Consider the following 22,310-nt stretch of genomic DNA (forward strand, 5'->3'; position numbering starts at 1 on the left):
GGCTTTTCACTGGACCTCGTTATGTGCGGCAATAATACACTTAAACTTAAATCTAGATATTCTGCAAATGAACCTGAACCAGAACTGAAAATCTTACATAAATCTCACATCATGCAAAAGACTGGGACTAGCGTGGAAGTGGCATCTTGGTCAGCATGGACAATTGGGCTGAATGGCCTGTTTCTATGCTGTATGACTATGGGATCTTTGGAAAATGGAATTAGGGTCTCAACTCTGGTACAATTTTTAGTTACAGTAAATACTTATCTTTTTGAGCAACTTCCCTTGTCCAGTCCCACCACTCTTCTACCCACTGAGTGTCAATTTATGTAGTGAACCAGTGAAGGAGATCTTATAAGATTTATTAATGAATCATATACTTGTGTACATCGAACCCAGTATTCAATTCCATTTCATTCAATGAAACATCAACTGCTTCATATAATGCTGCACATCTCAATATTACGTCACTCCAAGGTGCAGTATACCAGCTTGTCTACACAATATAAATACAGTATATTTAAGAACAAATACCTGCATGTGTGTCTGTTTTTCAGGTTTCGGTTTGGCTTTCATCACCTACCCAGAGGCTTTAACACATCTGCCGTGGGCTCCTCTCTGGTCCGTATTGTTTTTCTTCATGTTGCTCACGCTGGGACTCGACACTTTGTTTGCAACTTTAGGTAAGAGCGGCTCTGCCAAATTTAACAACACTTTTGATGATTACAAATATAAATTATCAAATTACTTTAGTTTATTTAGAGATAGTGGGCCATGTAAATGTGATATTTCAGTTATTCCTATTTAATTAATTTGCATTATTCACTTGGTGAGTACGTGAAGAAGACCCCGTCCAGCCGCACACGCGTCAATCTTCAAAGCAGCGGTGTGACAAATGAAGTATAATAGTAAGACCAACAATCTAGAACTACCAGATGACCTTTGTGAGAGAGGGTTGGGAGTGGAGGGCATGTACTCACCAACGTAACTCCTCATAAAATAAAGATCAAACTTCAAACTGGTAAGTTCTCGTTTAATCTTACTATTTTACTTCGGAGTCACGTGAGTGACTACGTGAAGATTTCAAAGCTCTGTGATTTCATGCCGCAGATCCAGGCGAATCACTGCACTGATTGACTCAGGATGAGTAAAATAATCAACAATGCATAAACCATAACATTGAAGCAAACAATTAACGGTTTATTTATAAAGCAAAACAATAGCAACCCCTTCTATCCCAGGGGGAAAAAACTCATAAGACTGAATTCAAAACAGAATCACCAAATACCCCAGGTTTGGGAATCGCCTTATGATAGTATTTGTGAAACATCCGTTCACTTGACCATCCTGCGGCCACGAGGATATGGTCTATTGGGACGTCCATTTCCCTGGCTGCTGATGTTGATGCCGCCCTGGTGGAATGGGATTTGAAATTGGCAGTGTCAATACCTGCATCAACCAGCACATGCTTCAGCCACCTTGAGATAGTCTGAACCGAACCTTCTTATGGCTGATAAAGAATGCTGATTCTGCACCTCTTAAGGTTCTGGTGGCTTTGATGTAACATCGCAAATGTGACACCACACATAGGCGTGGATCCATAGGATATGCTGAAAAAATCAACTTACACCCCGTCACCCCAGGTCTGCTCTGCTTGAGCAAATCATAGACATAGAACGTAATGGCATCTGCAGATACTTCCATCCTGTCTATTCGCAACTTCTGCAATGTCTGCACCCATTGTGCTGAAACCAGTGCCATGAGCATAACGACCTTCATGGTGACTTTGGCCAAAGACAGAGCTGAAACAGGAGTCCACTGACGAAGGAACATAAGCGCATCCCTTACATTCCAGATTACTGTATACCTGAGTCTGGGAGGCTTGGAATTGAAAATTCCCTTCATAAACCTAGAGACCAAAGGGTGTGACCCTACAGGATATTGTCCTGATTCCCTCCATAAATATGAAGAGAGCGCACTTCTAGCGGTATTGATCGCACCATAGCTTAACTTAAGATCGAAATAGAGACTTGACAGAAACTCTAACACGTCTGGGATATCTGCCGTGTGGTATGGAATATTATGCCGTAAACAGAACACCTCCCATTTAACATATAAGAAATGTACTGCTTTTGGGTACTATCCCTCCAGTCCTCCGCAATAACATCCACGGTGCGATCTGAAAGTCCTCTTCCGAGATATGGCCTCCTTAGAATCTGCAAATCAACAGACCAATACGATCATGTAAAGGATGCCAATCACCAGTTACAGGATGCCCCAGTAGGTTTTCCTGTTTGGAAATAATCATAAGAGGCTGGGTGATCATTTTTAACACGAGAGGGAATCATGGTTGTGTAGGCCAGTGACTGATGGGCCAAAATGGAGGAAATGCATACAAAAACATTCCACCCCAATGCAGCGAGAAAGCATCCACCGCTACTGCCCCAGGATCTGGTTCCCATTAAACATATTTAGGTAACTGGTGGTTAAGTCTGGATGCAAACAAATCAATCTCTGGCATTCTGAACCGTGCAACAACGTCATTAAATATGTCACGATTCAACATCCATTCTGTGTTGTCATTGAATTTGCGTGACCTTATGTCTGCCACTATGTTAAATCTACCTGGTAGGAAGATCGCCGAAAGCCAAACGTTTCTGCTAATACACCAGCTCCAGATCAAGTTTGCCAATCTCTCACAAGATGCCGACTTGATTCCACCCATATGATTAACATACGCTACTGCCATAGTGTTGTCAATCTGAACCTGAACATGCAAGTTATGCATAGTAGAGCAATAAGCAATACTTGACACAAATTAGTGTAGTTGGCGAACTGACTTCTCAATTACCCCTTTTTTGCACAATTTTTCAAGTTCTGCCTGAATCTCCATATTCTCTGCTTGTGAGAAAATACATGTCCGGCTTGGACCATGCTGAGTGGGTGGACCCAATAGGGGTAGAATTCAAATCTAAACCCTACTATACTGCACAGTATAAACGCATCAGATGTTATCTCATGCCACTCTTTTAGGAAGAAGTGTAACCTCCCTCCAACTCACAAGTGTGTTTCACTTAATATGTTTTGATCAGGACCAGACCCACCTACCTCCGAAGTTACCAGTGGAAAATGTTGTCCCCTGCTCCTAGCGGAAACACTGAAACCTCCACGTGCCCCAGGAGCAGTGCTCCAGTGACGCATATTCGTGGAAAATCGACATGTCCCTTCACCGGCCCCAGTCACTGCATATCGGTAGGGAAACTGCCTTCGAACTGCTCTGCCGACTACCAGTGGTTTCATCATCCCCACGGTTTTCGCCTCTTCATTCAGATCTTTCACCCTTTTGGCGAGGTCCTCTCCAAAGAGCAGATTTGGCAATTGAATGTTAGTAGGTTTACAGAGCGCTGCAAACTTGGGGTGGATGGTAGGCCTCATGGCATTTTTACGTATACAGTTTCCCACAGACCCGCGGTCTTCAGGAGTTTTACTGGCGGCACGCCTAGCCTTCCCTTTAACTACTTTCTCCATTACAGACTTGTACACTGCAACCACAAGTCTATTCACACCAGAAAGCTACCTCCAGTGAAGTGAAAACACTTACCTTGGGGTTTTTTAAACTTACCCGCTGGAGGAGCTCTACCCCTCTCAACCGGTCACTGCGCTATGCGTCTGACGTTATAGAAACATAGAAAATAGGTGCAGGAGTAGGCCATTCGGCCCTTCGAGCCTGCACCGCCATTCAATATGATCATGGCTGATCATCCAACTCAGTATCCTGTACCTGCCTTCTCTCCGTACCCCCTGACCCTTTTAGCCACAAGGGCCACCTCTAACTTCCTCTTAAATATAGCCAATGAACTGGCCTCAACTACCTTCTGTGGCAGAGAATTCCAGAGATTCACCACTCACTGTGTGAAAAATGTTTTCCTCATCTTGGTCCTAAAAGATTTCCCCCTTATCCTTAAACCTCTTGTTATGACGCGTGTGCGACTGGACGGGGTCTTATTCACGTAGTCACTCACATGACTCCGAAGTAAAATGGGCAGATGCACGGCAGATAGAAACATAGAAATTAGGTGCAGGAGTAGGCCATTCGGCCCTTCGAGCCTGCACCGCCATTCAATATGATCATGGCTGATCATCCAACTCAGTATCCCGTACCTGCCTTCTCTCCATACCCTCTGATCCCCTTGGCCACAAGGGCCACATCTAACTCCCTCTTAAATATAGCCAATGAACTGGCCTCAACTACCCTCTGTGGCAGAGAGTTCCAGAGATTCACCACTCTCTGTGTGAAAAAAGTTCTCCTCATCTCGGTTCTAAAGGATTTCCCCCTTATCCTTAAGCTGTGACCCCTTGTCCTGGACTTCCCCAACATCGGGAACAATCTTCCTGCATCTAGCCTGTCCAACCCCTTAAGAATTTTGTAAGTTTCTATAAGATCCCCTCTCAATCTCCTAAATTCTAGAGAGTATAAACCAAGTCTATCCAGTCTTTCTTCATAAGACAGTCCTGACATCCCAGGAATCAGTCTGGTGAACCTTCTCTGCACTCCCTCTATGGCAATAATGTCCTTCCTCAGATTTGGAGACCAAAACTGCACGCAATACTCCAGGTGTGGTCTCACCAAGACCCTGTACAACTGCAGTAGAACCTCCCTGCTCCTATACTCAAATCCTCTTGCTATGAAAGCCAACATACCATTTGCTTTCTTTACTGCCTGCTGCACCTGCATGCCTACCTTCAATGACTGGTGTACCATGACACCCAGGTCTCGCTGTATCTCCCCCTTTCCCAATCGGCCACCATTTAGATAATAATCTGCTTTCCCGTTTTTGCCACCAAAATGGATAACCTCACATTTATCCACATTATACTGCATCTGCCAAACATTTGCCCACTCACCCAGCCTATCCAAGTCACCTTGAAGTCTCCTAGCATCCTCCTCACACCTAACACTGCCCCCCAGCTTAGTGTCATCCGCAAACTTGGAGATATTGCCTTCAATTCCCTCATCCAGATCATTAATATATATTGTAAATAGCTGGGGTCCCAGTACTGAGCCTTGCGGTACCCCACTAGTCACTGCCTGCCATTGTGAAAAGGACCCGTTTACTCCTACTCTTTGCTTCCTGTTTGCCAGCCAGTTCTCTATTCATATTAATACTGAACCCCCAATGCCATGTGCTTTAAGTTTGTATACTAATCTCTTATGTGGGACCTTGTCGAAAGCCTTCTGGAAGTCCAGACACACCACATCCACTGGTTCTCCCCTATCCACGCTACTAGTTACATCCTCGAAAAATTCTATAAGATTCGTCAGACATGATTTACCTTTCGTAAATCCATGCTGACTTTGTCCAATGATTTCACCACTTTCCAAATGTGCTGCTATCCCATCTTTAATAACTGACTCTAGCAGTTTCCCCACTACCGATGTTAGACTAACTGGTCTGTAATTCCCCGTTTTCTCTCTCTCCTCCCTTCTTAAAAAGTGGGGTTACGTTTGCTACCCGCCAATCCTCTGGAACTACTCCAGAATCTAAAGAGTTTTGAAAGATTATTACTAATGCATCCACTATTTCTGGAGCTACTTCCTTAAGTACCCTGGGATGCAGCCTATCTGGTCCTGGGGATTTATCGGCCTTTAATCCATTCAATTTACCCAACACCACTTCCCGACTAACCTGGATTTCACTCAATTCCTCCACCTCCTTTGACCCGCGGGCCCCTGCTATTTCCGGCAGATCATTTATGTCTTCCTTAGTGAAGACGGAACCAAAGTAGTTATTCAATTGGTCCGCCATATCCTTGTTCCCCATGATCAACTCACCTGTTTCTGACTGCAAGGGACCTACATTTGTTTTAACTAATCTCTTTCTTTTCACATATCTATAAAAACTTTTGCAGTCAGTTTTTATGTTCCCTGCTAGTTTTCTTTCATAATCCATTTTTCCTTTCCTAATTAAGCCCTTCGTCCTCCTCTGCTGGTCTCTGAATTTCTCCCAGTTCTCCGGTATGCTGCTTTTTCTGGCTAGTTTGTACGCATCATCCTTTGCTTTGATACTATCCCTGATTTCCCTTGTTATCCATGGATGTACTACCTTCCCTGATTTATTATTTTGCCAAACTGGGATGAACAATTTTTGTAGTTCATCCATGCAGTCTTTAAATGCCTTCCATTGCATATCCACCGTCAACCCTTTTAGAATTAATTGCCAGTCAATCTTGGCCAATTCACGTCTCATACCCTCAAAGTTAACTTTCTTTAAGTTCAAAACCATTGTTTCTGAATTAACAATGTCACTCTCCATCCTAATGAAGAACTCAACCATATTATGGTCACTCTTGCCCAAGGGGCCACGCACAACAAGACTACTAACTAACCCTTCCTCATTACTCAATACCCAGTCTAAAATAGCCAGCTCTCTCGTTGGTTCCTCTACATGTTGATTTAGATAACTATCCCGCATACATTCCAAGAAATCCTCTTCCTCAGCACCCCTGCCAATTTGATTCACCCAATCTATATGTAGATTGAAGTCACCCATTATAACTGCTTTGCCTTTGTCACAAGCATTTCTAATTTCCTGTTTGATACCATCTCCAACTTCACTACTACTGTTAGGTGGCCTGTACACAACACCCACCAGCGTTTTCTGCCCCTTATTGTTTCGCAGCTCTACCCATACCGATTCCACATCCTCCAAACTAATGTCCTTCCTTTCCATTGCGTTAATCAGCAACACTACCCCACTAACCAGCAACACTACCCCACCTCCTTTTCCTTTCTCTCTATCCCTCCTGAATATTGAATATCCCTGGATGTTCAGCTCCCAGCCTTGGTCACCCTGGAGCCATGTCTCCGTGATCCCAACTATATCATAATCATTAATGGCTATCTGCACGTTCAACTCATCCACCTTATTACGAATACTCCTTGCATTGAGACACAAAGCCTTCAGGCTTGTTTTTACAACGCTCTTACCCCTTATACAATTATGTTGAAAAGTGGCCCTTTTTGATTTTTGCCCTGGTTTTGGCTGCCTGCCACTTTTACTTTTCACCTTGCTACCTATTGCTTCTACCTTCATTTTACACCCCCTGCCCCTCTGCTCTTGTACCCATCCCCCTGCCACATTAGTTTAAATCCTCCCCGACAGCACTAGCAAACACTCCCCCAAGGACATTGGTTCCATTCCAGCCCAGGTGCAGACCGTCCTGTTTGTACTGGTCCCACCTCCCCCAGAGCTGGCTCGACACCCGACCATGTGGCTTTTTGTGGCTGACCCATAGTGCCTTTTCTCTCCCTCGGGTATCTTTGGTTGTGTTGATATATAGTAGTAGGTGTGTCATGACACATAAACGGGGGTCAGGTGGGTACGCCCGGAATTCCATAATGAGTCCTGAAGTTCCTGGTCTACTCTGTTTTACCAGCTCCTGAATGGTGAATGGTATTTGAACTGATGTTATGACCATATTGTCCAGTCTGAGTAGGTAAAGGGACTGGACCATTTGTGCTGAGACTAACGCCATCTGCATAGCCGTTTTCAGGGTTAACTGTTCCAGAGTGAGGGATCTGGCTGGTGGCCAGCTCTCATTAATTTGGCCACCAGCGGGTGAGACCCTATGGCCTGTTGTCCTGGTACCTGCCTCAGATAGGCTGACGGAGCACTCCTAGCATAATTGATAGTGCTATAGCTCAGACCTTCATCGTGGTGAAGGCTGGCCAGGAACTCCAGTGCATTTGTTATGGTAGTTGATCTGTATGTTGTCCCTGTTTTTCAGCAGTACGTTTCCCATTTTCTGATACTGGAGAGATATTGTTTCTTGGTGGAAAGTCGGTGAGATGCTGTCATCGGGTCCAGTAAATGTCTTTTTAGAATCTGCAACCCAACAGGTTTATTCTGTCATGGCATGGGTGACTTTTGCCTGAGACCGGGTGGATCAGTAGATCTGGTCCGCTGGGAATGGTCATGGGTGGTTCAATGACCCTGTCAAGGACCACTGGGAACCATGGCTGTGTAGGCCAGTCGGGAACTACCAAAATGCCTGAAGTAGAGTCCATCTGTATTTTGCGTAGTACCCGACTGATGAGGCAGAAGGGAAGAAAAGCATAGAAAAAAATAGTTCCCCCAGTTCAGCGAGAATGCATCCATCGCCGCTGCCTCAGGGTCTGGTTCCCAAGCGACATACATTGGTACCTGGTGATTCAGTCGGGATGCAAAGAGATCGATATCTGGTGTTCCATATTACTTTGTAATTTCAGCAAACGCTTTGGGGTTTAGCATCCATTCGGTGTTATCATTGAATTTGCGTGACCTGGTGTCTGCCACTGTATTCAGCTTACCATGTAGATAAGTTGCTGATAGCCAAATATGTTTGTCGACACACCATTGCCAGATTGTGTTGACCAAATTATCACATGATATCGATTTTATCCCGCCCATATGGTTAATATAGGCCACCACTGTGGTATTGTCAATCTGCAAACGGACATGCAAATGGTGCATATTTGAACAATATGCTTTCAATCCATAGAACGCACCCAACATTTCCAAATAGTTTATACCCAGTGTCTGTAGTAGTGATGATTCTAGATTAGTCCATCTACCACTTGTACTGGATATGGTATTAGTTGCTCCCCAGCCTTGAGCACTGGCACCTGTTTGTATTGTTAATGTTTGGTTATTGATAATGATGGGACTGGAACTATGCCAAATGTTCTCTTTCCACCATTGTAACTCTGATATTGCTTCGTTAGGTAATTTCATGGTTCGGACAAAGTGACCTGCATGTTGTTTTAACGCTTGCACCTTTGCCCTTTGTAAGTTTTGATAATGCAAAGGTCCAAACTGGGTAGCCGGAAAGGCTGCTACTAATTTCCAATTACTCTTGCCACTTGTCGAATGGTTGGTTGATTGTTAGCCATTAATTTGTTACAGGCTTGTGCCAATTCTGCTGATTTTTCTTTTGGCAACGTTACAGACATGTGGACTGAGTTAATTGTGAATTCCAGATGGTCCATAGTTGTGGATGGCGTCAACTTAGATTTATCTGGATGTATGACAAACCCCAAGGTTTCAAACAAATGTTTAGTAGCTAATACTGCTGAATTAGCTAATTCCATGGTTTTGCCTATTATCAAAATATCATCAAGATATGCCATGACAATATGTTTTTGTTTTCTTAATATTGCCAGGGCTGGTTTTAATATCTTGGTAAACAGTCTTGGGGCTGATGTTAGGCCATTAGGCAACGATTTGTACTGCCATTGTTGCCCCATCCAGTTAAACTTTAGATATCTACGATGATCCTTATGAATGGATACTGAATAGTATGCATCTTTTAAGTCGATGCTTGCCATAAAGTATCCTTTGGAAATCAATTGTTTGGCAGTCACAAATGTTTCCATTTTAAAGTGGAAATACTTAACAAAAGTATTCAATGTGGTTAAGTCAATGATGATGCGACATCCACCATCTTTTTTGGTTTTAGTAAATATATTTGATACTACTTCCAAAGGTTCATGTTTAGATTTCTCTATGATTCCCTTTGTATGTAACCCCACCAGTTCTGCTTGTCCCTCACGTTTTTCTTTTAGTGAGAGGGTAAATCCCCTTTGGGGTGCATGCTAAACTGGTGGCATATTTTCTTGAATAAATTCAATTTTATATCCTTGAACATATAGTATATAATTATCAAGTGTGATAGTCCTCCATGCTTCCAAAAACAGGTGTAGTCGCCCCTCTGTTAGCACAATCCCCCCCACCTTTTATGTACTGGTAGGAACCAGACCCATCTACCTCCATTGTTATTGGTAGAGTGTTCACACCTTGGGCTTCTGGTTCCTTGTCTGTCGGGGTGGTGCTGTGGGGGGGGTGGCGCATTTTCCATGGGGCCCGCTCTGGGCCCTGTCCTAAAAAAGACTTCCGGGGATGATGTGCGGACCTGTGTGGTTTTACTTGTTCCGGGGCCTGCCCTCATGAGACCAAATGCCTTGGATTCTTCATCCAGATCTTTGATTTGCTTTGGTAAGTCTTTGCCAAATAGCAGGATCTGTGGTTCTGAGGTCGGCGTTCTACACAGGCCTGCAAATTTTGGGTTGAGGGCAGGTCTTATGGCCTCCTTCCGGAGGTTGTTGATCTCATACTGTGTGTTGCGCAGTAGCGCCAGGGTGTCTTATTGGTTTGTTATCATGTCAACCCCGTCCACGGACCGAGCTTATGAAGTGATGGCCGACGTTAGGAGCTTCAGTATTTTTTGCAATTTAAGTTCTTGGGTTCTGATACCCTGCCCAATGTTGCCCCAGATTTGACTGTTAACGGCAGGCACATTGAGCGAAATGCAATTTTCGGAAGGCGTGTAAATATCCGACGCCTCATTGACTAGTTCAAGTTCAAGTGAGTTTATTGTCATGTGTCCCTGTATAGGACAATGAAATTCTTGCTTTGCTTAAGCACACAGAAAATAGTAGGCATTTACTACAAAACAGATAAATGTATCCATATACCATGATATAAATATATACACACATGAATAAATAAACTGGTAAAGTGCAAATAACACATAATGGGTTATTAATAAATCAGAGTTTTGTCCGAGCCAGGTTTAATAGCCTGATGGCTGTGGGGAAGTAGCTATTCCTGAACCTGGTTGTTGCAGTCTTCAGGCTCCTGTACCTTCTACCTGAAGGTAGCAGGGAGATGACTGTGTGGCCAGGATGGTGTGGGTCTTTGATGATACTGCCAGCCTTTTTGAGGCAGCGACTGCGATAAATCCCCTTGATGGAAGGAGGGTCAGAGCCGATGATGGACTGGGCAGTGTTTACTATTTTTTGTAGTCTTTCCCTCTCCAGGGTGCTCAAATTGCCGAACCAAGCCACGATGCAACCGGTCAGAATGCTCTCCACTGTGCACCTGTAGAAGTTAGAGAGAGTCTTCCTTGACAAACCGACTCTCCGTAATCTTCTCAGGAAGTAGAGGCGCTGATGAGTTTTATTGATAATTGCGTTAGTGTTCTCGGACCAGGAAAGATCTTCAGAGATGTGCACGCCCTGGAATTTGAAGTTCTTGACCCTTTCAACCATCGACCCGTTGATATAAATGGGGCTGTGGGTCCCCCTCCTACTCCTTCCAAAGTCCACAATCAGTTCCTTGGTTTTTCTGGTGTTGAGGGCCAGGTTATTGCGCTGGCACCATATGGACAGTTGCTCAATCGACCTGTTCTTGGAGTGGTTTAAAGGACAGGTAGTCAATGCTGGCCGCCAGTTTAGGCTGTAACGGCCGTCCCGCTCGTGGTGTTGCCGCGTAACGGTTCACCACTCCCAGCAGCTCTTCCTGATCCTGTACCCCCAGCATACTCCCATGCTCTTCAGCCAGTGACCCCTGTTCTTGACCAGCCCAGTCCTGGTCACCAACGCTCCCCTCTGCTGAGGGTGATGCGATGGCCAGTGCTTGATAGTGCACTGGAGCGGGAGTGCTTGTGCTCCCTTGGCGAGCTTGCCCCATCTCCCGGAGGAAGTCTCGCTGGAGCATTTGTTCCATGAGCCTTTCCATACGGCTCAAACTGCCACCTTTGCCGCTCTCGGGCAGTGAGTCTTCCCCACTGGACTCATCCGAGTAAACCGGCCGGTCCAACTTCCGTTTAGCCTTGCCTCCAGCCCGCTGCAGTTGTTCGAGCTTTGCTAGCGGCGCTGGGCTTGGCTCGGAAATGTTGTAGATGACTGAGGACCGCAGAGTGTGCGGTCCAGGTGCCGCCGGTCGCCCCCCACTGATGGGACCCTCCTGGTCCATTGCAGTCGGACGGGATACGACCTTCTTTGGTTGTTTTCCCTTGTTCATGTTCCTGTGAAGTAAAGCAGAACAAGGGTTCCAAAAATACGACCTCAGAGTAAGTTTACTTACCTGGTCCCGTTTTAAAAACTTGTTGCGGGAGAGCTCGTACTCCCGTTCGTCGCTGTTGTACTGTGTGAGACGCTAAGTCGCGCATGCGTGCTGGCGGGGTCTTCACGTAATCACTCACGTGATTCCAAAGTAAAATGGCATGTTGGCCTTCATAACAAGAGGAGTTGAGTATAGGAGCAAAGAGGTCCTTCTGCAGTTGTACAAGGCTAGTGAGACCACACCTGGAGTATTGTGTGCAGTTTTGGTCCTCTAATTTGATGAAAGACATTCTTGCTATTGAGGGACTGCAGCGTAGATTTACAGGGTTAATTCCCGGGATGACGGGACTGTCATATGTTGATAGAATGGAGGGGCTGGGCTTGTATACTCTGGAGTTTAGAAGGATGAGAGGAAATCTTATTGAAACATATAAGATTATTAAGGGATTGAACACGATACAGGCAGGAAACATGTTCCCGCTGTTGGGGAGTCCAGAACCAGGGCCACAGTTAAAGAACAAGGGGTAGGCCATTTAGAACGGAGATGAGGAAAAACTGTTTTACCCAGAAAGTTGTGAATCTGTGGAATTCTCTGCCTCAGAAGGCAGTGGAGGCCAATTCTCTGGATGCTTTCAAGAGAGGGTTAGATAGAGCTCTTAAAGATAGCGGAGACGAGGGATATGGTGAGAAGGCAAGAGCGGGGTACTGATTGTGGATGATCAGCCATGATCACAGTGAATAGCGGTGCTAGCTCAAAGGGCTGAATGGCCTCCTCCTGCACATATTGTCTATTGAGATAAGGAGAAATTTCGTTAGTCAGAGGGTGGTGAATAAGAGGGTGGTGAATCTGTGGAATTCTTTGCCACAGAAGGCTGTGTAGGGCAAGTCAGTGGATATTTCTAAGGCAGAGATAAATAGATTCTTGATTAGTATGGGTGTCAGAGGTTATGGGGAGAGGGCAAGAGAATGGGGTTAGGGGGGGAGAGACAGATCCGTTATGATTGAATGGCAGAGTAGATTTGATGGGCCGAATGGCCTAAATCTACTCCTATTCCTTCTGAACTAATGTGGGAATACTGTGGAACACTGATTATCATCGATTTGAACATTTATTTCCCCAGAAACAGTTCTAACAAGTCTGCGGGACCAGTTTCCTAAGATGTTGAAATTGAAACGTATTTATATGACAAGTGGAATTTGCTTGTTGTTTTATTTCCTCGGCCTTGTGTTTGTTACAGAGGTATGATGTTCTTTAATAGTTTTTTTATGTTTAGTGCTGTCATAGCTGATTAAAAACTTGATAGGAGCAGGATTTAAGGAAGAATTTCACTGTCCTAATGCTGGGATTTGACCAGAAACACCGACCATTCCTTTCCTCACATCATCTTTGTTCTACCCATCATCCTGACTCTGTTGCTCCAGCTAAAGGATTTTGTGGAGAACATAGAATAGCACAGGAACAGGTCCTTCGGCCCACAATGTCTCTGTTAAACATGTCATTAAGACCAATCCTTATTGGATTGCACATAATTCACATCCACAGTGAAAAGCTTTTGTTGCGTGCGAACCAGTCAGCAGAATGGCAATACAAGATTACAATCGAGCCAGTCACAGTGTACAGGTACATGATAAGGGGATAACATTTAGTCCAATCACAGATAGTTCGGGGGTCACCAGTGATGTAGATAGTAGTTCAAGACTGCTCTATGGTTGCAGTAGGATGGTTGAGTTGCCTGATAACAGCTGGGAAGAAACTGTCCCTGAATCTGGAAGTGCATGTTTTCAGACTTGTATATGTTTTGCCTGATGGGAGGGTGAAGAAGATTATGCTGCTTGCCTTGCTGAGGCAGCGTGAGGGATCAATAGAGTCAATGGAAGGGAGGTTGGCTTGTGTGATGGTCTGTGCTGCATCCACAATTGATTACATTGCCACTTGTATTGCCACTTTCAGGGACTAGATTGTAATCTCTACAATGCGATTGAAAGAACAGAACTATGGGCTAACACTTTACATGGAAATAGAAACAACATAAGGGCATTGACAATGTGTAGAAACAACAGGGTAAGCACTGAGTGAACAATGGAAGAAACAGATGTGTTCCAAATGCCAGGAACATCTGGCAGGTAAAATAAGCTAATTAGGTAAAGATAGAATATTACAAAATAAATGAAACTGATGAGACTTTAAACAGTTTATGTGGACATTGCGGGGTCAAGTGTGATGAGGACAATTAGCTCTATGGAGAGAAAGGAAAATGAAAATAGCAAAGTTAATTGAAAGAGAACATTTCCTTAGCCTGAGTTTAGCTCAGTAGACTGGTTTGATCCTTCTGTTGATTGATGGAATGTATAAAAGCTTCTTGTCCCTGTACAACAAGAACCCTCAGCCCAGCCTCAGAATAAAATAATGCACCTCTAGAAAGGAGATGAGGTGGAATTTCTTCAGACAGATGGTGGTAAATCGGTGGATCCATTGCCATAGACGGCTGGGGAAGACATCAATTGATATTTTTAAGGTGGAGATTGACAGATTCTTGATTAGTTGGGGTGTCAGGGCTTATGGGGAGAAGGCAGGAGAATGGGTTGAGAGGGAAAGCTGGATCAGCCATGATTCAATTGTAAACTTGATGGGCTGAATGGCCTAATTCTGCGCCTATCACTTTTGAGCACAATAAGAAAAGAAAAATTCCTGATCCCCGTAATACAGAAAATGGCAACTTGGAATTATACTGCACACAAGTGCTGCCCTTAGCCAGCGCATCAACGCTGGACTTTTTGCGCATTTACATTGATCTCATTTGCCCGCATTAGGACCATATCATTGTAGGTCTTGCTTATTGAAGTGTCTGTTTAAATGATTCATAAATATAATAATTATATCCAATTTAACGGGTCCTTTTCAAAATGGTAGGCAGTGACTAGTGGGGTGCCGCAAGGCTCGGTGCTGGGACCCCAGTTGTTTACAATGTATATTAACAATTTAGATGAGGGAATTAAATGTAGCATCTCTAAATTTGCGGATGACACAAAGCTGGGTGGCAGTCTGAACTGCAAAGAGGATGCTATGAGGCTGCAGAGTGACTGGATAGGTTGGTGAGTGGGCAGATGCATGGCAGATGCAGTATAATGTAGGTAAATGTGAGGTTATCCACTTTGGTGGCAAGAACAGGAAGGCAGATTATTATCTGAATGGTGCCAGATTAGGAGAAGGCGAGGTACAACGAGACCTGGGTGTGCTTGTACCTCAGTCACTGAAAGTAAGCATGCAAGTACAGCAGGCAGTGAAGAAAGCTAATGGCATGTTTGCCTTAATCGCCAAAGAATTTGAGTTTAGGAGCAAGGAGGTCCTACTGCAATTGTACAGGGCCCTGGTGAAATGGCACCTGGAGCATTGTGTGCAATTTTGGACCCTTATTTTGATGAATTACATTATTGCTGTTGAGGAAGTGCAGTAGGTTCACCAGGTTAGTTCCCAATGTTGGGGGAGGCCAGAACCAGAGGTCACAATTTAAGAATAAGGGGTAGGCCATTTAGGACTGAGAAGAGGAAAAACTTCTTCACCCAGAGAGTTGTGAATCTGTGGAATTCCCTGCCACAAAAGACAGTGGAGGCCAATTCGCTGGATGTTTTCTAGAGAGAGTTAGGGTTAAGGGAATCAAGGGGTATGGGCAAAAGGCCAGAACGGGTTATTGATTTTGGATGATCAGCCATGAACATATTGAATGACGGTGCTGGTTTAAAGGGGTGAATGGCCTACTCCTGCAACTATTTTCTACGTTTCTATGATTCCACCTCATCCTCTGGTAGTGCATTCCATATATCAACCATTCTGTGTCAATTTAACCCGAGGTTCATTTTAAATCTCCTGCCACCTGAAATCTCAGTCTGAAGAAGGGTCTCGACCCAAAGCGTCACCCATTCCTTCTACCCAGGGATGAGTTACTCCAGCATCTTGTGTCTATCTACCTGAAAACTGTACCCTCGTATTTTGATCGTCATGTGGTTTCAAACATTATCTGGGCGCTTTTGCTCAAATTTAGCTGTAAAACCATGTGGACATTAGCATTAAATGCATTGCTGAGTTAGAGAGCCAGCAAGAGCTGTTGTATAAACCTTGTAAGGTGCGCAAAGGCAGGATACATTTTGGAAGTTTCCAATCTCGTTGAAAGTCTAATTTTAATGTTGATGCTGTGATTTTGTGATGCAACATTTTCTAACTCTGACTTTAATTTTAGGCTGGAATTTACTGGTTGAATTTAATTGATTATTTCTGCACCGGGTGGATTCTCTTGATTGTGGCCCTGTTGGAAGTGACCGGTCTGAGCTGGATTTATGGTAAACACAACAGGGAAAGTGCTGACTCTAAATTAGATTGTTAAAATATTAAATGCATGACGATCAAGTTAAGAGTGTTTAATTGTCATATGTACCATAAACGCAACAATGGAATTCTTACTTGCTGCGACACTAACAGTCCTATAAACACAATAATCATAGATAGCTTAATAAACAGAAAAATAGGAATGGGAGTGTAGGCAGGTTTTTTGATGCCGAGGGTGGTAGGGGCCTGGTGGTGATGGTGGTGGAGGCAGATACAATAGTGGTGCCTAAGAGACTTTTGGATAGGCACATTGATGCACAGTGAATGGAGGAATGTGAATCATTATGGGGAAGAAACTGTTTTTGAACTTCTTGGTGGTCTTGGTGTTCGGGCTCCTGTATCATCTGCCTAGTTGTAGCAGTGAAATGAGAGCACGGCCAGGGTGGTGTTGGTTATTGACGATGCTGGCTGCCCTTTTCAGGTAGTGCCTCCTATCAATCCCTTCTATGGTGGGGAGGTCAGTATCTATGATGGACTGCGTAGTGTTCACTACTTTTTGTACTCACTTTTGTTCTTGAGGATTGGAACAAATGAACAAGTTAATCGGATGATGTAATATAGTAAGTCCTTCTTAATCAAATGTGGCCAGTAAAGAAAAGGTTTTGCCTGAACTGTCAAAATCCTTTCCACTTGTTGCCCAAAACTCACCCTGATCCAGGCAGTGGTTTCTACATCCTTCACCCTTAACTTCCTGGGCTGTAGCTGTTGATGGCTGGATATGCACTGCTACAGCTTTTGTTAATTGCTGATAGAAACGTTGTCTGAAGGACTTCACTCTTGAATGAAAGAATGGAGATATCAAATACAATAGAACTTTATTTATTCCAGGAGAGAAATTGATCTGCCAACAGTCATAATAACACAAGATACATGAAACATGAAATAAAAGTGACGAATGGAAAGGATTGGGGATGTGTAAAGATAGGGGAGGGGAGGGGGGTTGGGGAGGGATCAGTTTACCCCACGACAGAAGGGTGGGGAGTTGCACAGTTTGACTGGAGGGCATAGCTTTAAGATGAGAGGAGCACAGTTTAAAGAAGATGTGTGGGGCAAGTTTTTACGCAGAGTTTGGTGGATGCCTGGAACGTGCTGCAGGGGGTGACCGTGGAGGCAGATATGACTAATATTTAGGAAACTTTTGGATAGGCACATGGATATGCAGGGAATGGAGGGAACTGGATAAGTTAATGGTTTAGATTAACGGATTAAGAGTAACATGAGCAAATTTGGGTGACACAAACCTGGGTGGCATTGCGAACTGTGAGGAGGACGCTATGAGGATGCAGGGTAACTTGGGCAGGTTGGGTGAGTGGGGAGATGCATGGCAGATGCAGTTTAATGAGGATAAATACGAGGTTATCCACTTTGGTGGAAAGAACAGGAAGGCAGATTATTATCTGAATGGCGTCGTTGGAAAAAGGGGAAGTACAACGAGATCAGACGGTCCTTGTTCATCAGTCACTGGAAGTAAGCATGCAGATACAGCAGGCAGTGAAGAAAGCTAATGGCATGTTGGCCTTCATAACAAGTGGAGTTGAGTATAGGAACCAAAAGGTCCTTCTGCAGTTGTACAGAGCCTTGGTGAGATCACACCTGGAGTATTGTGTGCAGTTTTGGTCTCCAAATTTGATGAAGGACATTCTTGCTATTGAGGGAGTGCAGCGTAGGTTCACAAGGTTAATTCACGGGATAGCGGGACTGTCATATGTTGAAAGAATGGAGCGACTGGGCTTGTATACACTGGAGTTTAGAAGGGTGAGAGGGGATCTTATTGGAACATATAAGATTATTAAGGGATTGAACACGGCAGAGGCAGGAAACATGTTCTTGATGTTGGGGGAGTCCAGAACCAGGGGCCACAGTTTAAGAATGAAGTGTAGACCATTTAGAACTGAGATGAGGAAAAACCTTTTCACCCAGAGGGTTGTGAATCTGTGGAATTCTCTGCCTCAGAAGGCAGTGGAGGCCAATTCTCTGAATGCTTTCAAGAGAGAGTTAGATAGAGCTCTTAAAGATAGTTGAGTCAAGGGATATGGGGAGTAGGCAGGAACGGGGCACTGATTGTGGATGATCAGCCACAACAGCCAGAATCAACCACTGTGAATGGCAGTGCTGGCTCTAAGGGCCGAATGGCCTACTCCTGCACCTATTGTCTAGTAATTGCAGATCTATAAAAAGAGATGGTCTTGGCATCATGTTCATCACAGACATTGTGGGCTGAAGGGCCTGTTCCTGTGCTGTACTGTTCTGTGCTTTATGTAAAGTGACTTAAGTTCATGATGCATACAAATGGTAGTGCAGGCTCAATGAAGCCCATGTTATTATGGAAGTCATTTCGTAATATCCCCCAATTATGATGACAAGTGAATCACAGGAGGTTCTGTGTGGGGTGAAGGGAAGTGAGAGCAGAATGGTGGGACACAGATGAGGGCTTCATCCACGAGCAGGTGAGAAGACAGGTTTAATGAAGACAGAGAACATTAGAAAGATTGGAAAGCCTCATCTTCCAAGGATGCAGAGGAATTGAAAGTAATGAATGGTATCCTTGCGCGAGTCAGGGTGGGAGGAGTTCCAGTCAAGCTGACAAGGATATTGGAAGGAAGGGATGGCATTCTTGCCAAAGGCAGATACATTGAGAATTAAAGATTATTTCTTTGCAAGAGAATGAAATATTGAAAGAAATAAGACTCTTACCATGTTTGAAATTAACATTGCATCCATTTTACAATTTAATCTGTTCCTAATGCAAGATGTGTGCATAAAAGTGCTGTACTAAAGACCAGAGAAGACACTTCATTGCCTGTCCGTGCTTTCTTAATAATAATAATAATCATAATATGTATTTGTATAGCACGTTTAAAAACAACTCACGTTGACCAAAGTGCTTCACATCACTGCAGATACTAATTTGATACATACAACGGTAGACACAACAATACATACATAAACTGTTTACAGCGCCCCATCAGAGGGGCTCAAAAACGCTTGGGAGTAGAAATAGGTTTTGAGTCGTGACTTAAAGGAGTCGATGGTGGGGGCAGTTCTGATGAGGAGCGGAATGCTAATCCATAGTTTCTTGTTGTTCACAGGAATAAACAGGTTCATCAAGGACATTGAGATGATGATTGGGAGCAAGATTTGGTTCTTCTGGCTGTGGTGGAGAATGTGTTGGCTTTTCATCTCCCCAAGCTTGCTGGCAGTAAGGAAACTTTGCAATATTTATTGGTTTAGAACATAGAGGTTTAGAGCACAGAAACAGGTCTGGCCCATAATGGCTGCCATAATATCATTAAACTAATCTCTTCCTGCACATGATCCATATCATTCCATTACTTGTATATTCATGTGCTTATCCAAATGCCTCTCAAATGCCACTATCATATCTGCCTCCTCAACCATGGTGTTCCATGCACACACCACTTCCTGTGTAAAAATAAAACATACTCACCATATCTCCTTTCAAATGTTCACCCTCTGACCAGAAAGCTCTGTCCTCCAGTCTTTGCCATTTCCATCTGGGGAAAATGTCTGCTCTATCTACGCCTTTCAATTTATATCAAATTGCCCCTGTGCCTCTAATGTTCCAGAGTGAACAATCCAAGTTTGTCCAATCTTTCCTTATAGCTAATGCCCTCTAATCCAGGCAGTGTTCTATTAAACCTCTTCTGCACCTAATCCAAATCCCCAACACCCTTCCTATAATGGTCGACTAGAACAGCACACAGTACCCCCAAATGTGACCTAAACAAAGTTTTATGAAGCTAAAACATAACTTCCTGACTCTTGCACTCGATGCCCCGACTGGTGAATGCAAGAAACCATATCCTGTTTTAACATTCTATCAAGTTGCATTGCCACATTCGGGGAGCTATGGACTTGGTCCACAAGATACCTCTGTATATCAGTTCTGTTAAGTGTCTTGCTATTAACTGTGTACTTTCCCTTCCCAAAGTGCAACATCTCACACTTGCATGGATGAACCTCCATTTACTGTTTACCCACCCGAATGTATAACTGATCAATATCCCACTCGATCCATTGACAACCATTTTCACTGTCTAATCAATTTTGTGTAATTTACAAACTTGCTCACTAACTTGTCTACATTTTTGTCCAAGTCATTTACTACTTATATTTACATACCTTTGCGGATCACCGCTGATCACAGACGTCCAACCAGAATAACACTCTTCCACCAATACCCTCTGACTTCTATTGGTAAACCAGTTCTGAATCTAAATGACCAAATCATTGCATCTTTGGTGGATCCCATGCATCTTAAACTTCTGGATCAGCCAGCAATGAAGGATAAAACATCTTACTAAAATCCATGTGGCCATCTTTTACTGCCCTCTCCTCATTTACTGCCCAACTTGGCCCCGATTACCTTTGTCATCTCATCAAAAACCTCAATCAAGTTTGTAAGACATGTAAACTGAAAACAATCCCACTACAGACCGAGTCTCATTAAATTATTTCTTGTTATGTCCAATCATTTGGCACAGGTAATATTATTCTGGTCCTTGGCGACATTTTCCATGCCTACATATGGACCTGTAGAGTACCCAGAGTGGGCAACAGCTCTTGGCTGGTTTATATCAATCTTCTGCATCATGTGGATTCCCATTGTTGCCATCGTGAGAGTTGCCCAAGCTAAGGGCACCAACCTGTGCCAGGTAAGGAAGCACTGTTTTATCCCATAATCACTAAGGAAAGGAATTTTAATGAGTTTACCCCAATCACTTGCTGTACAATTGTCGGTAGGTTAAGGTTTCGAGTGCAGAGAAGGTTTATGAGGGCGTTGTCAGGATTCGAGGGGCTGAGCTATAGGGAAAGATTTGGCCAGGCTGGGACTTTATTTGTGGAGTGCAGGAGGCTGTGTGGTAATCAGGGAATTGTATAAAATCATGATGGGAATAGATATGGGTTATTGCACAGTCTTTTACCAGGGTAAGACAATCAAGAACCAGAGTACATAGGTTTAAGGTGAGAGGGCCAAGATTTAACACAAATTTAAGGGGCAACTTTTTCACAGGGAGTGGTGGGTATATGGACCGAGCTGCCAGAGGAGGTAGTCGAGGAAGATACTTTTAAAAGACACTTGGACAGGTACATGGATAGGAAAGGTTTAGACATGGCTAGATGCCGGCAAATGGGACTAGCTTAGATGGGGCATCTTGGTCAGCATGACGAGTTAGGCCAAAGGACTTGTTTCCATGTTGTGTGACTATGACACTATTATTCCTCTGTGTACTGAGGTACAGTTGCATGCTGTGCAGTTAGATGATATAGTGCAGAATATACAGTTCTCAGCATTGTAGTGCACCAGTTCCATAGACAAAGTCCAATGTCCCCAATGAGGCAGAGGCTTATTGGATAGTACCCTAGCTTATGGAATGATGGCTCAGAAGCCCAATAACAGGGGCTCTTCCTGGGTCTGGTGGTGACACTTTCAAGCTTCATTAACAAACTAGAAAAGTGAATGTGTTAAGTAACACGTGTTAGGAGTTCAAAAACAAAAGATCAGCAGATGCTGAAAATCTGAAATTAAGAAATAGAAAACGCTCAGCAGGTTGGGAGCATTTGTAGAGGAAAATGGAGATATATTTAAAGTTAATGATCCTTCATGACAATTAGAAACGTGAGAACACAATTCTGGTCTAAGATACACAGAGAGTGAGGTATCAAGAGAGCCATTCAGAATATCTGTTGGAGACCAAGGTTTTTATGGGCACATGGATATGCAGGGGACATGGAGGGATATGGTTTACATGCAGGTGGATAGGAGTTGGTCGTGGCATCATGTTTAGCACAGACATTGTGGGCTACATAACCTGTCCTGTGCTGTAAAATTCTGTTGTAAGGTTACACAATGCTCTCATTGCTGTCAAGAGGTAACGATTTCAGGCAAATAGAGAACCCTCCCTTTCCAAAATGAATGAGCCTTGTTACAGAGAGTAGAATGAGGATGGCTGACTAAAAATGCATTGTATCACAAGGTAGAAAGGTTACATTGGCACCTGTATCTACCTATCACTTCCAGAC

This window comes from Leucoraja erinacea, chromosome 12 (genome assembly GCF_028641065.1).
Source record: "Leucoraja erinacea ecotype New England chromosome 12, Leri_hhj_1, whole genome shotgun sequence".
In the NCBI taxonomy this organism is placed as follows: Eukaryota; Metazoa; Chordata; class Chondrichthyes; order Rajiformes; family Rajidae; genus Leucoraja; species Leucoraja erinaceus.